Source organism: Podarcis raffonei, chromosome 2 (genome assembly GCF_027172205.1).
Source record: "Podarcis raffonei isolate rPodRaf1 chromosome 2, rPodRaf1.pri, whole genome shotgun sequence".
In the NCBI taxonomy this organism is placed as follows: domain Eukaryota; kingdom Metazoa; phylum Chordata; class Lepidosauria; order Squamata; family Lacertidae; genus Podarcis; species Podarcis raffonei.
Genome location: NC_070603.1, coordinates 94,719,622 through 94,732,194, shown reverse-complemented (window position 1 = coordinate 94,732,194; position 12,573 = coordinate 94,719,622). Strand labels below are relative to the sequence as shown.

General features: G+C 42.2%; 1 protein-coding gene across 4 annotated transcripts in view; it reads left to right on the top strand.

Annotated features, from left to right (window-relative positions):
- The window catches only part of CHL1 (cell adhesion molecule L1 like), a 209,196-nt gene that overhangs the window by 71,661 nt on the left and 124,962 nt on the right, over window positions 1–12,573 (top strand). The window lies entirely within an intron of this gene.

Sequence of the window (12,573 nt, the reverse complement as noted above, 5' to 3'; positions counted from 1 at the left end):
AAAACATTTGAAGGGCTGCAGGGTATTTATTCAATAACAGTGCTCCCGTGTAACTTTGGCAAATATAAACCAGCACTGAATATTTCATTCAGGTTCTCCTTCCTCCTCTGGCATGGCCACAATGAGATCAGAAGCATTTGTTTTGTTTTAAACTAATTGCACTTTGTTGTGCTCCCCCCTTCCCAATGCTGTGCGTCACTGCCACTTACCAAGAGGGGGTGTGACAAGGCAGCGAAAGCTCAATACAGTACAGGTGTCATGGGGCACAGTATTGAGAATGTCAGATGCCTCTGTGAGCAGTAGGGACACAAAGCATTGGAAGGCAGGGGAACAATGCAACCTCAATGGCTGCTACCAATGAGATGAGATAAACCTATCACTTTAAACTGAGCATGAAAAGAAGAAAGCAGAACTGGTGTACCATGATCCCATCTGGTTATGCCCATTAGTGTTCTAGCATCTGCATTCTGCCCTGGTTGAAACTTCTAGGTCATCTTCAGGAGCAGCTCCATATACTGCAATCCATTTGGAAGGGACACACATCTTAATATGTGTACAGTCCATGTGCTTGAAGACCAGGCCAGCTGTCAGCAAGACATAGTTAAGACAAGGTCAGCTCTGTCCAGCAGAAGAGTGATGTAATTTGTTTCAGGCAACAGGCACCACATAATTTGGGGGTAAGGGGACTGGTGTCTGGTTGGTCAAGCAAGACCTTTTAAACTGTTTGCTATAGTTGGGAAGAGGTCATGGACTGGGCAGGATTAAAGGAATAGAGTGGGCGGCCTTCTGTCTTTTCTGCCTGACTTCCCTCCCCTCAGCAGTGATTTTTCCTAGAGAGAAAAGATACAACCTTGGAAGCAAACATGATTTTACTCTGCTTGATTCCAAGTGCACCTAGAGTTTTTTTTTTCCTAGCCCAGAGTTTTAAAGGTTGGCTAACAAACTGGGTTTTGAAATCATAGGTCCACTGAAAATAATAATAATAATAATAATAATAATAATAATAATAATAATAATAATAATAATAATAATAATAATTTATTTATAACTCCCCAGCCAGAGCCGGGCTCAGGGTGGCTAACACCAGTAAAATTGCAACAAAAGCATAATGGGGGGGGGGGGGACACCAATTTAAAATACAGGTTAAAATACAATTTAAAAAGCAACCTCATTTTAATAATAGTCCATAGATCAAAACCATAAGGGGAGGGAAACAAAAGGGTCAGACTGAGTCCAAACCAAAGGCCAGGTGGAACAGCTCTGTCTTGCAGGCCCTGCAGAAAGATGTCAGGTCCCACAGGGCCCTAGTCTCTTGTGACAGAGCGTTCCACCAAGTCGGGGCCAGTACTGAAAAGGCCCTGGCCCTAGTTGAGACCAATCTAACCACCTTGTGACTTGAGACCTCCAAAATGTTGTCATTTGTGGACCTTAAGGTCCTCCGCGGGGCATACCAGGAGAGGCGGTCCCGTAGGTACGTGGGTCCTAGTTCAATAAATGTAAGGCTGACGTACCAGAACAATATATGACTGCCCCGCCCCTGAGACCACACACTCTGAATGAAGATTTCACATAGCATGGGGTGTGTATGCAAGACAAATTAACCACATTGATCCAATGAAATACATTCACTTTAAATGGGCAGGTGAAAACTTCTTCCGACTCAATGGCAACACAACTCTCAAGATCCCTGGGCGTGTGCTGCAACCTTGCACTGCAGCTTCCTTGCTAAGGGTGGGGGGTGGGGGGTAGAATTCACTCCTTGCCAGGAAAGCCTTGAGTATGGTGTTCCACAAGCACCCCTGGGCCCTACTGCTCACTCTAATGTGCATGCCAGGCCTCAAGCCCCACCTGCCCAAGCCATAATGCACCAGCAGATGTCTGAAGGGTGCTCCTAAGAAGGGTGCCCCATACCCAATACCACCTCATTAAACCTAGGGTTTTTTCTCCCTCTGCTTCAGCAGCTGCCCAGACTCAGTGCCAAACTGGCAAGCAAGCTGTACCTCTCCCTGAGCGCCAACCAAATTAGCTCAACAGGGTGAAAAAGGTGAAAAAGCAGAGGCCCTAAAGCAGGGTGCCCACCCAAAAAATCCTCCTTGGCCTCAGGAGACTGGCAACTAGTCCATAACACTCACACTGCTGCAATTCTCAACTCTGTGAAGCTGCAGAGTGCAGATGCAGAGACACAGGTGGAATCTACACACCTATAAAAACTGTTCTGAAAATGCTTTTTTAAAGTGTTTTTTTTAAAAAATACATTGAATTTCCCATCACCATCTAGTGTCACATTGTGTATTGCACTTAAAACACACTTAAAATGTTTTATTTGCAGCTGTATAGCTGAGTCCACGGTAGCAATGCATTCTCTTCTGTGTCAAATAACGCTTCATGTGAGCAGCACATCTTCATAGAATGCCATAGGGGCAGCTTCTGGCCACATCAGAAGTATTAGGTGAATGTGTTGGACTTTTTACATGTATCTTTTTTTCTTTTCCTCCCCACCCCTCCTTTTGTTTCTACAATGGTTATATAAGCTTTTATTTTGTTCCTTAGGTGGGTTTTGGGTAGTAACAATGCATTTATTTATTTAAAGATAAGTAAGCTGAAATGGTAGACTTTGTAGTCCCAATGTAATTAGGAAAGAGAGAGACATTCACTCTCTGGTTTTAATCAATTTTGGTTTAAGAGAAATGATAAAATTCCATTAATGAAATATCAACATTTTGAGCAATTGCCATTTTGTTTCATTTTTTGAACAAAAAAATGGCCATATATATATAGTTTGTGTTTGCCAAACGATCTTCATATTTCTCTTTCCATACATGGAAGACATTTTCTATTGCTTTCTAAAGATTTGTATAGATTTATTTCACTGCAGCATACAAAACCAGGCATTCATTTCTTGGAATGCATTAACTGCAGCACAGTGATTGCTTTTCATCTTCAATAATTTCACTGCTTTGTATAGTCCTAGTCTTATCAAGTAGAATAACTAATTGAGTTGTCATACAGTCCTGAATACAGAATGAAAACTTCTTTCTACCTGCTTTTTACCACGTAGACCATTGTTTTGTCTTCTGCTTTAGGCTTTGCAATTTTAAAACTAAATGTTGCTATTTAATGTTTTAACTAATCCTGTTATTACAGTAACTGAAATACATTCTGAATTGGTTTTGACCAATCTGGTGGTTTTGACCTATAAAGCCTTAAATGGCTAAGGACTGCAATACCTCAAGGACTGCCTCTTTCCATATGAACCTACCTGGACTCTGAGATCATCTTCTTGAGAGGTCCGGATGGTGGCAACACAAGAACTGGCCTTCTCTGCAGTGGCTTCCCGTTTGTGGAATGCTCTCCCAAGGGAAGTTTGCCTGACACCTTCATTATACACCTTTCGGTGTCAGGCAAAAATGTTTCTTTTTAACCAGGCCTTTGGTTGATTTGATTGACATCCTATGCCCTTTTAAAATGTGGGGGTTTTTGGGGGGGTTATTGGGTTGGGACGCAGGTGGCGCTGCGGGCAAAACCTCAGCGCCTAGAACTTGCCGATCGCATGGTCGGTGGTTCGAATCCCTGCGGCGGGGTGCGCTCCCGTCGTTCGGTCCCAGCGCCTGCCAACCTAGCAGTTTGAAAGCACCCCCGGGTGCAAGTAGATAAATAGGGACCGCTTACCAGCGGGAAGGTAAACGGTGTTCCGTGTGCTGCGCTGGCTCGCCAGATGCAGCTTGTCACGCTGGCCATGTGACCCGCAAGTATCTGCGGACAGCGCTGGCTCCCAGACTCTAGAGTGCGATGAGCGCACAACCCTAGAGTCTGTCAAGACTGGCCCGTACGGGCAGGGGTACCTTTACCTTTACCTATTGGGTTGTTGTTTTTATTTTGATTATATATTTTGTGATTTTATATTTTGTTTTTGTTCTGTAAACCACCCTGAGACCCCCAAGTATAGGGCAGTATATAAATTCAATAAAAAATTAAAATTAATAAAAATGATTGTTCAGTCATAAAAGACCCTCTTCATACTTACTTGCAGTGTAAAAATATTAAATAACTTACACTGGTAATTTAGGCAATTAAATTGATTTGGAATACCTGGAGGTTGTTCCAAATGGTCTGGACAATTATCTCAATACCTTATGTCCATGTATTTTATGTCCATGTATAATATACTCGGAGTCCAGAGTGGATTTCATGCTCTTTATTCAGCTCATAGTGGTGAGGAAGAATGGAAGTTTCCCCAGAACGTCTGCTTTATATACATTATTTACACAATGGGCCCAACGTGATTGGCTAATTCCGGGATTCTCCTGTAGGCCAATCAGGTCACGGATTCACTTCCACCTGGAGCTGGATTGGCTGGCTCCTGTGGACCAATCAGACTGCTGCATTCTGGAGCCTATTGTTCTAGGACCAATCAGACTGCTGCATTATGAATCCCATTGTTCTAGGTCCAATCAGACTGCTGCATTTTAGATCCTATTCAACTCAGTACATAACACTTTATGTGAAAGGGGGGGGGGAGAGAAATATCAGAGCCTAGGTGTGCCAGTTTTTAACAAAGCTAGTCAAAGGAGAGAAATGACAGCAGGGTGCAGAAACTCTTACACAAACCCATTTGGGGTTTTAAAATCTCTAACCATGTTGGTGATGCTCACTGGTTTGGGTCTAGATACAGCTTTGAGGACTTTCATGCTCATTTCAAACAGACCACTATGAGCATTAGGTGCCCTGAATTGTTTTCAGCAGAGACTTTATGACTTGCACACACACACACACACACACACACACACATTACTTACTGTAGCAAGGATCACAGTACTGGTAGCACTCCAGGCATGAGAGGAGTGAAGAAAGAAGATCTGAACTTCTTTTCCCACACTCTCCAGTGTTCTGATGGCACTCCAGGAAGGGAGGACACAGTGGCCTTGGGAAGGTGTGGCTTTAACATGGGCCAATGGAGAAGAGCTTCTGTCTTGTGTGCAGAAGGTCCTGGTTCAATCCCTGACATCTCCAGGTAGGGCTGAGACAGCCCTGAAGAGCTGCACCAGTCAGTGTAGACAATACAGAGCAAGATGAACCAGTGGTCTGATTCAGCAGCTTCCTAGGCTATGGCTTGCTATATGAGTAAAAAGGTAAAGGACCCCTGGACACTTAAGTCCAGTCAAAGGCAACTATGGGGTGTGGCGTTCATTTTGCTTTCAGGCCGAGGGAGCCGACGTTTGTCCACAGACAGCTTTCCAGGTCACGTGGCCAGCATGACTAAATGACTTCTGGTGCAATGGGACACCATGATGGAAACCAGAGCACACACAAATGTCACTTACCTTCCTACCTATTTATCTACCTCCACTGGCATGCTTTTTAAATTCTAGGTTGGCAGGAGCTGGGACTGAGCAACGGGAGCTCACCCCATTGCAGGGATTTGAACCGCCGACCTTCTGATCGGGAAGCCCAAGAAGCTCAGTGGTTTAGACCACAGTACCATCTGCGTCCATTTTGCTATATGAGTGTTCTTGGGTGGATGGGGAAAGGTGGAGGGCTGACTGGTTTACAGCCATTTCTCCTAAAAACAAAACAAGATATTCCGTGGAGTTTCTGCGGCTATCCAAGAACACAGGCAGAATAGCAGAAAACGTGTTTTGTAGATCTCTGCACCTGATCAATGCAGCAATGTTTAGGTACCTAGTGAAATGAATCTGAAACCTTGTGTTCACTACAATCGTACCCATCCTATGAGAATTCTCTCCAGGCTTCTGCCTTTCCAGGTTGGTGGGGTGGGGAGAGCAGACGCGTTCTCATTAAGTGCCTGGTTGGCCAGTTCTTTGCTGCAAGAAAGGCAGAGGCGCAGGGAATATCATGAGAGTAAAGCTTTGTTGTTCTGAATACCACTGTAATATCTGTATTGTTGGATACATTTTGGTGTGTAATGAGCTCATTCCCAGTGCTAAATCACCCCAAATGGTTCTCACGCTGTCCAAGTTAGTTCATGTGCTGGGCAGGAGAGTTAATTAATCTTTTGGCAGAAAGAATAGCCGTTTTTATTGTCCATAGTGCTGCAATGCATCAATTTAATGGCTATAGAAGACTATTTTGCCGTACATATGTCTCTGAGACACTGAGGATATTTCAGCAATGCACTAGCCTCTTTGTTCATCCTCTGGCACTTTGGAAAAGCTTTCTTTCTGTCAGTGTCAAAATCTTGCAGCCAAATACTATCTTGTTTCCTCTCTAGAGAAAAATTGCTACATTTCAGTTTGTAAGCACAAAACCCTTTATGTGAGAGCACCTGAAAATAGTCCAGGAAGAAAATTTGGATTTGTGTTACTGCCCAACGAATCAGCTATTCAGCTACTGCTATTCAGGAGGAGCTTCAAATTTTGCTGGTTGACATTGTATTTACAGTACTATTATTTATTATTGAAGACACGGGGCTTCCAAAATACAGCATCACTTCCAAACAACGAATGCTCCACATCTTTTCCCTATTTGAGGAGATAGCTAAGTGTCCATGGGCATTTCCAAAAATGAGCATCTGTACTCAGAAGCGAGAGGGAAAGTGTGTGTGCTTGAAAGCTGTTGTAATGTTTCCCCTATGAATGCTGCCCAGGAAAAGACACCAGCTATGAATAACAAAGACTGTTTTCATTTGTTATCATACAAATCTAGTCCCAGAGGACTCTTGGCCAATATCACCCAGACAGCCATTTTAGCAAAGCTCCACCTCCTCCATTCCAGATGCTTGCTTCCTCAACTAACCATCCTGGCATATAATCCTCCCCCTTCAGTATTAAAATAGATATATTAGTATAAAATACTAGGTTTTCTTAAACCCATTTTTTTTAATAAGAGAGAGAGAGAGAGAGAGGGGGGGGGGGAGAAATACTACCATGATATTTATTCTGTGATGCCTTATTTGCATGGTAAACCTCTAGCCTGTGGTTCAACCTCTTTTGCATTGTACGTTAAATTTACAGAAGAAATCGGAACAATCTCTTTTCAGTCTGGAAAACTTGTGCGTGCCCCACAGAGGAGAAATGGGTTCTAAGGATTTATTCCTAGCTAAGCCCTCATTGTTTTGTAACCATTCATACTGGAGATTGGATATAATACTGGGAATTGAATATTGAGCCCTCAGATATAAAAATATGCATATTGAGCATACTTGGAAGAAAGGGGTTGTCTAGGTGAACATAAAGTGTAGAGCTGCCCAGGTTGCCTTCTGAAAAGAGTAGCCTTAGACACATGATGGGTCACAAGGCTCTTAATATGGGACAGTAATATGTAGCAGGGCATTGTTGTGATTGTGGATTGTGCATTTGCACATCCAAGAGTTTTATAACCTAGGGCACTTTTTTGGGAGGGTATTCTGTTTTCCAAGTCAACAGAGCATGGCAATTAGCCTTTGGCAGTCAAGCAGTTTTGTCATGGTTGCCAATTTCAAGTGGTCATGGTATGCTGAGAGATGTTGGGGTGCAGAGACGAAATGCAGGTGAGCAAACAACAGAAGACCCAAAGATGTTACAATGTAGTGTGCTGGCAGGTTTATGTGGAGCATCTCCAACTCCTCAAAAGATTCTATCAACGGTGTCTCCCAAAAAATTTACACATCACTTGGGAAGACAGGCAAACTAATATCAGTGTACTGGAAGAAGCAAAGATCACCAGTGTTGAAGCAACGATTCTTCAACATCAACTTCGTTGGACTGGCCATGTTGTGCAGATGCCTGATCTTCGAAAGCAACTACTCTATTCTGAACTTAAAAATGGAAAGTGTAATGCTGGTGGTCAACAAAAGAGCTTTAAAGACTGTCTCAAGGCAAATATTTAAAAAAGTAGTATAAACACTGACAACTGGGAAACACTGGCCTGCGAGCACTCCAGTTGGAGAACAGCCTTTACCAAAGGTGTCATGGGCTTTGAAGACACTCAAACTCAGGATGCAAGGGAGAAACGTGCTAAAAGGAAGGCACACTTGGCAAATCCACACCTTGATCAACTCCCACCTGGAAACCAATGTCCCCACTGTGGAAAGACATGTGGATCCAGAATTGGCCTCCACAGTCACTTGCGGACTCAGTGTTAAAAACATGTTTATGGAAGACAATCTTACTCAGCTACGAGTGATCACCAAAGAAGAAGAAGATGTGGAACAGTGTAACCACGTTCCAAAGCTATGTGCTGCTTCAGAGATAAGCACCAGAACTTACCAGCATCGTGATTAGAAATGGATCAGGCGCATGTCTGAGAAGCAGCACTGACTATTAACTAGTTTGTAATTTGGCACGCACATTTTGGACTAACCATTGTTTCTGAACAGTTTTGAAAGCCAAGCCCACTTAAGCCATATTGCAATGGTGTGATCTGAGGGTTGCCAAGGTGTGGATAACTATGGCAAGGCCACCTCTGTCCAAGAGGGGTTGGAGCAGCTAGTGTACCAACCTCAGTTGATATAAGATACCCTGTTCCATGGATGCCATATAGGCTTGATCTGCCAGCATCCTCATCCTTTAGGAGGAACGCAATCCTATTAAAAAATAGATCAAGCACCATCTTCTTTGCCAGAAGAACTCCACACCAATAGTACTGTGTTTGGGCTGGTGTTTTCATCAAATACTCAGACCTTTATGATGGATTGTACTATAGCATCAACAACCATTTCACTGTGTGTGTGGTTTCAGCAGAGCATTTCCATCCAGCCAAGATTCTCAATATGCTGACAGAGGTTGTGAGGATTGGTCCTTGCTTGAGTAGGTAGGAAATTAACACACTGCTCAGATAAATGGAGAAAAACTGAAAAAAAGATAAAAATAGAATAATATTGGAAAAGCATTCCTAGTCCCACTGGAGCCATACAGGCTCGGACTACAAGGGGCAGTATATCCATCTCCATATTTCCAGCTGTCTTCCTCATTGACTTTAGTGTGAGATGAAGTGGCCTACAAGAGAAAAATGTGAGGCTGTTCAGATACTTTATGACAGAGAGAGGACACTTAATGATTGTGTCAAGTTGATTAAAAATACAATTTAAAAGAGCAAAGTCCATAGAGAGAGCATTTAAATGAGGATTTATTGTTTAGGTCAAAGTGTTTGGGTTTTGTGGTTAGCCAGTTTGTTCAAGAGAAAGAAGTGGTTTCTTTATTTTCTCTTCTAGACAGAAGAAATGGAAGGTTTTTACACCAGCTTCCCATAGGGTTTTGCTTCTGAATACCCTTTTTTGGGGGGGGTGGGATGCAATATTATGAAACACTTTAAGACTACTGTAATTCGATGAGGCATTAACATAAATGACTATCATCCGAGTTAATGTATTCTGGAATTACACGCCTGTGCATATATAAATAAGGCGACAAAGATAAGCAGTTTCTCATATCTTTGATTGTAATGGGCTTACACGCTGGAAACATTAGTGGGAACGTATAAAATAAGATAGGAAGAATGAGTGTTTTTTAAAAAAATATGAAGAATTGGCTTAAAATGGTAATTATATTAATGAAATCATCTTATTATTCTGCTTTTTTTTAAAAAAAGAGAGCTTAGTACCTTGTTTCTTTCAAGTATGTTAGAAATGGCACATTCCTAAAGATCTTGTTGAGATATGCAGGGAGGAAAAATCTGGAGAGATGGCTGGCAACTGCAGGGTGCAGGGAGGAATTGAAAGAAACTTAATGTTTCCCTTTGAGGATTCCAGTCTTATCTTTTCTGCTTCTAAAGCTTTTTGCTGGAGGCTAGTGGCAGTGCCCCAAAGGCGCTGTGCATGTGTGTGTGTGTTTGGATATGTATAGCCAGAGTACTATAATTCAGAATTCTTATTTCATTACATGCTAAAGCTACAGTGTAGGAATAAAGAACCATCATTTACCCAAAGACATTATCAAAACAATACTGGAAAAGTTGGACAAACCCATCTATTGTTGTGTCATTATGCAGCCAAGGCCAGGATCTATCCCTCCTCATGCAAAATGTGTGGTTTTATAAGGCTCTATTATGCTCACAGCACCAAGATACCACCAGAGTTTTAGCATCTAGACCACTGCACTATTTCTACAACCACACATCACTTTATTTTAAAACCCACATCTCTGAGACATTTTGTACCAGAGAAATGGGGTGGGGGGGAGCTTGGATGAGTTGCACTATTTCTTCTCACACTTTTGAAGGCATATCCTTCATTCATCCAGCGAGGGGAAGAGAATGTAAATTGTTCACGAATCCTTTCTCATGATTTCCTGTGACGTACGTACATTGTCGCCCTAAGTTTTTGACATCATCAGGTATCGTGAAGCTGGAGAAAGCCCTTAGCCAATGAAAGGCATTTATTGAGCTTTTTGGTCTATTGTAGTTGGCCTTATGATATAGTAGATTAAGTTTTCGCATGTTAAAAATAGTCACATCAATCTGGCCTGTGTTTTCACAAGAACAGCTCCAGTGATGTTCTATCTCTTGCTCTCCCACCTATTTGAGAATGTCCCCAGAGTGTGCCATATTCATTGGAATATGCCTGGTGCATTTGAATAAGCAAAAAATTTCCACCAGTGAAATTATATGGTCAGAATGGAATGCTATAAGAGGTTTGGTGCTGAGTTTGTGCTACATTTGTGAGCTGTTAATCAGATAAAGAACAGTAAGCTGTTGAGTGGCAAACTAGAGAAGATATAAAGCTCTTTATTTTGTATTATGGCTTAAAATAATCAGTATTATGTGGGAGCAAAGGGAGGTTATTCCACTTTTCTGATTAGCCTTTTTAGCTTGAATGGGACATGAACTCTTAAAAGGTGTGCTGCTTAGTAGAAAATATAATTCTTTGATCTTTCATTCATTGAGAGAAGCTTTTCCAGATATGTCTCCATGACAGCAGATTATTATTTACAAGAGCTAAAAAGCTAAGTGCATGAGTATTTTTCAGCACAACCCATAAGAAACTTCTCCTGCATGAAACAAATTACTCCTGAGTAGTGTTGTGGCAGAGCTCTACAATGAGGCATATACTTGAGTAGATTTCATGAGCTTTCCCATCTGCCCATAATCAATTTAGGCTTCAGATCAGGAACCTCTGGATTTGGGCAGAAAAATAATCAGTTTTCTGCACCTTCTGATTGTGCATTTCTGAGAGTATGCCTAGAAGGGGGAAACAAAACCCATGCCATATTCAGGGATCCAAAACAGGCATAGCTAATGTCTTTCACCTCCTAGTGTTAGGAACTGATGAACGGTCTCCAGTACATGAAATATTTCCAGGTATTCCAACTAAATGCACTTGGGAGAACCAGCGGCCTTGTCCCTCTGACCTACGTAAGTTCATTAAACATCTATAGACAGGCCCACGGGTACAGCTGTGCACATGCTCTTCATGCAACCAGGGCCATCTTTACCCAGGGGTACAAGGGGTGCGGGACACCCGGGCGCCGAACTCTGGGGGATGCCAGGCGCCCGCCGCTGAAGCCGCCTAAGCTCTTAACTATCTACCTGTTATGAAATAATAAATAATTTTGATCAAGCTAGAAAAACAAAATACATATATACCTAGGTATTACCGAAATGTATACCTACAGGACTTTTGACTTTGTGCGCTCATTTACCAAAGATGTGCTGCGCTTGTCATTCACAATGGCAGCGCTTGTCAGACTCAATGATGGCGCTTATCATTCACAACAAGAGATAAGGCATAAGCGTGGTGTCTGACATAAGCATAATAAAAGTTAATTTGGGGGCTAAACTAAATTTGGGGGCTCTGGGTGGATCTTTGTACCCCAGTGGCGCATATGCTAAAGACAGGGCTGCATGCAGTCAAAACTCTATGTTTCAATACCCAGTCAAATAGAAAGAGCCCTCCCAGGGCATGTGTGTTGTTCCTGCTGGGACACACATTCTACATATGGGCAGTTGGGGGAGGAACTGCCTGCACGACGCCTTCCCCTCCTTGCATTCCATGCTGCATTTGGAATGCATGAATAATGACTAGGAAGGGCTTGCGTGGTGTCTGAATAGCCATTGCTAGCAGCTTGAGGTCAGGAGCCAGTCTCCTTGAAGTATCTGATGCCTAACGACTCATAGATATCTAAAATACCAAATTATCCTATTTAAAGATCTTTATGAAACAAGAGATATTAAACACCACAAGCAGGGAAAGTAAAATATATGTTTTCTGAAGTGGCGTCTGATCTTATTTGTTTATGCCCAGGAGAGTTTTGCCTGAATAAGAACTCCAGTAATAAGCCCCTAAAAAGAGGGTTAAATATTCCTAAAGCTCTTGTGCATCATTCATGCATATATTGCCCAGAGAATCTCCATGATTTCTTAGCACAGATTTCGTAAGCTAAAGTAGGGCGGTGTTTCGTGAAGCTAGGAACTGTGCAATAAAAAAAATAAAAAGGAGCTTGTAGAAAAAGATTTATGTTTCCCATGGAGGATACTCAGTAATTATGTACTGGAAAAGCAGCAAGCTGGAGAGTGCATATGCAAATTTTAAATGTTAATTGTTTCTATAATGAATGTAGACTGCAGTCCTTTGTTTGGTTGTGTTCTAACAAACTGTTACTTCACTGACTTCAGCGTAGTTTATGCATGCAACATAGTCCC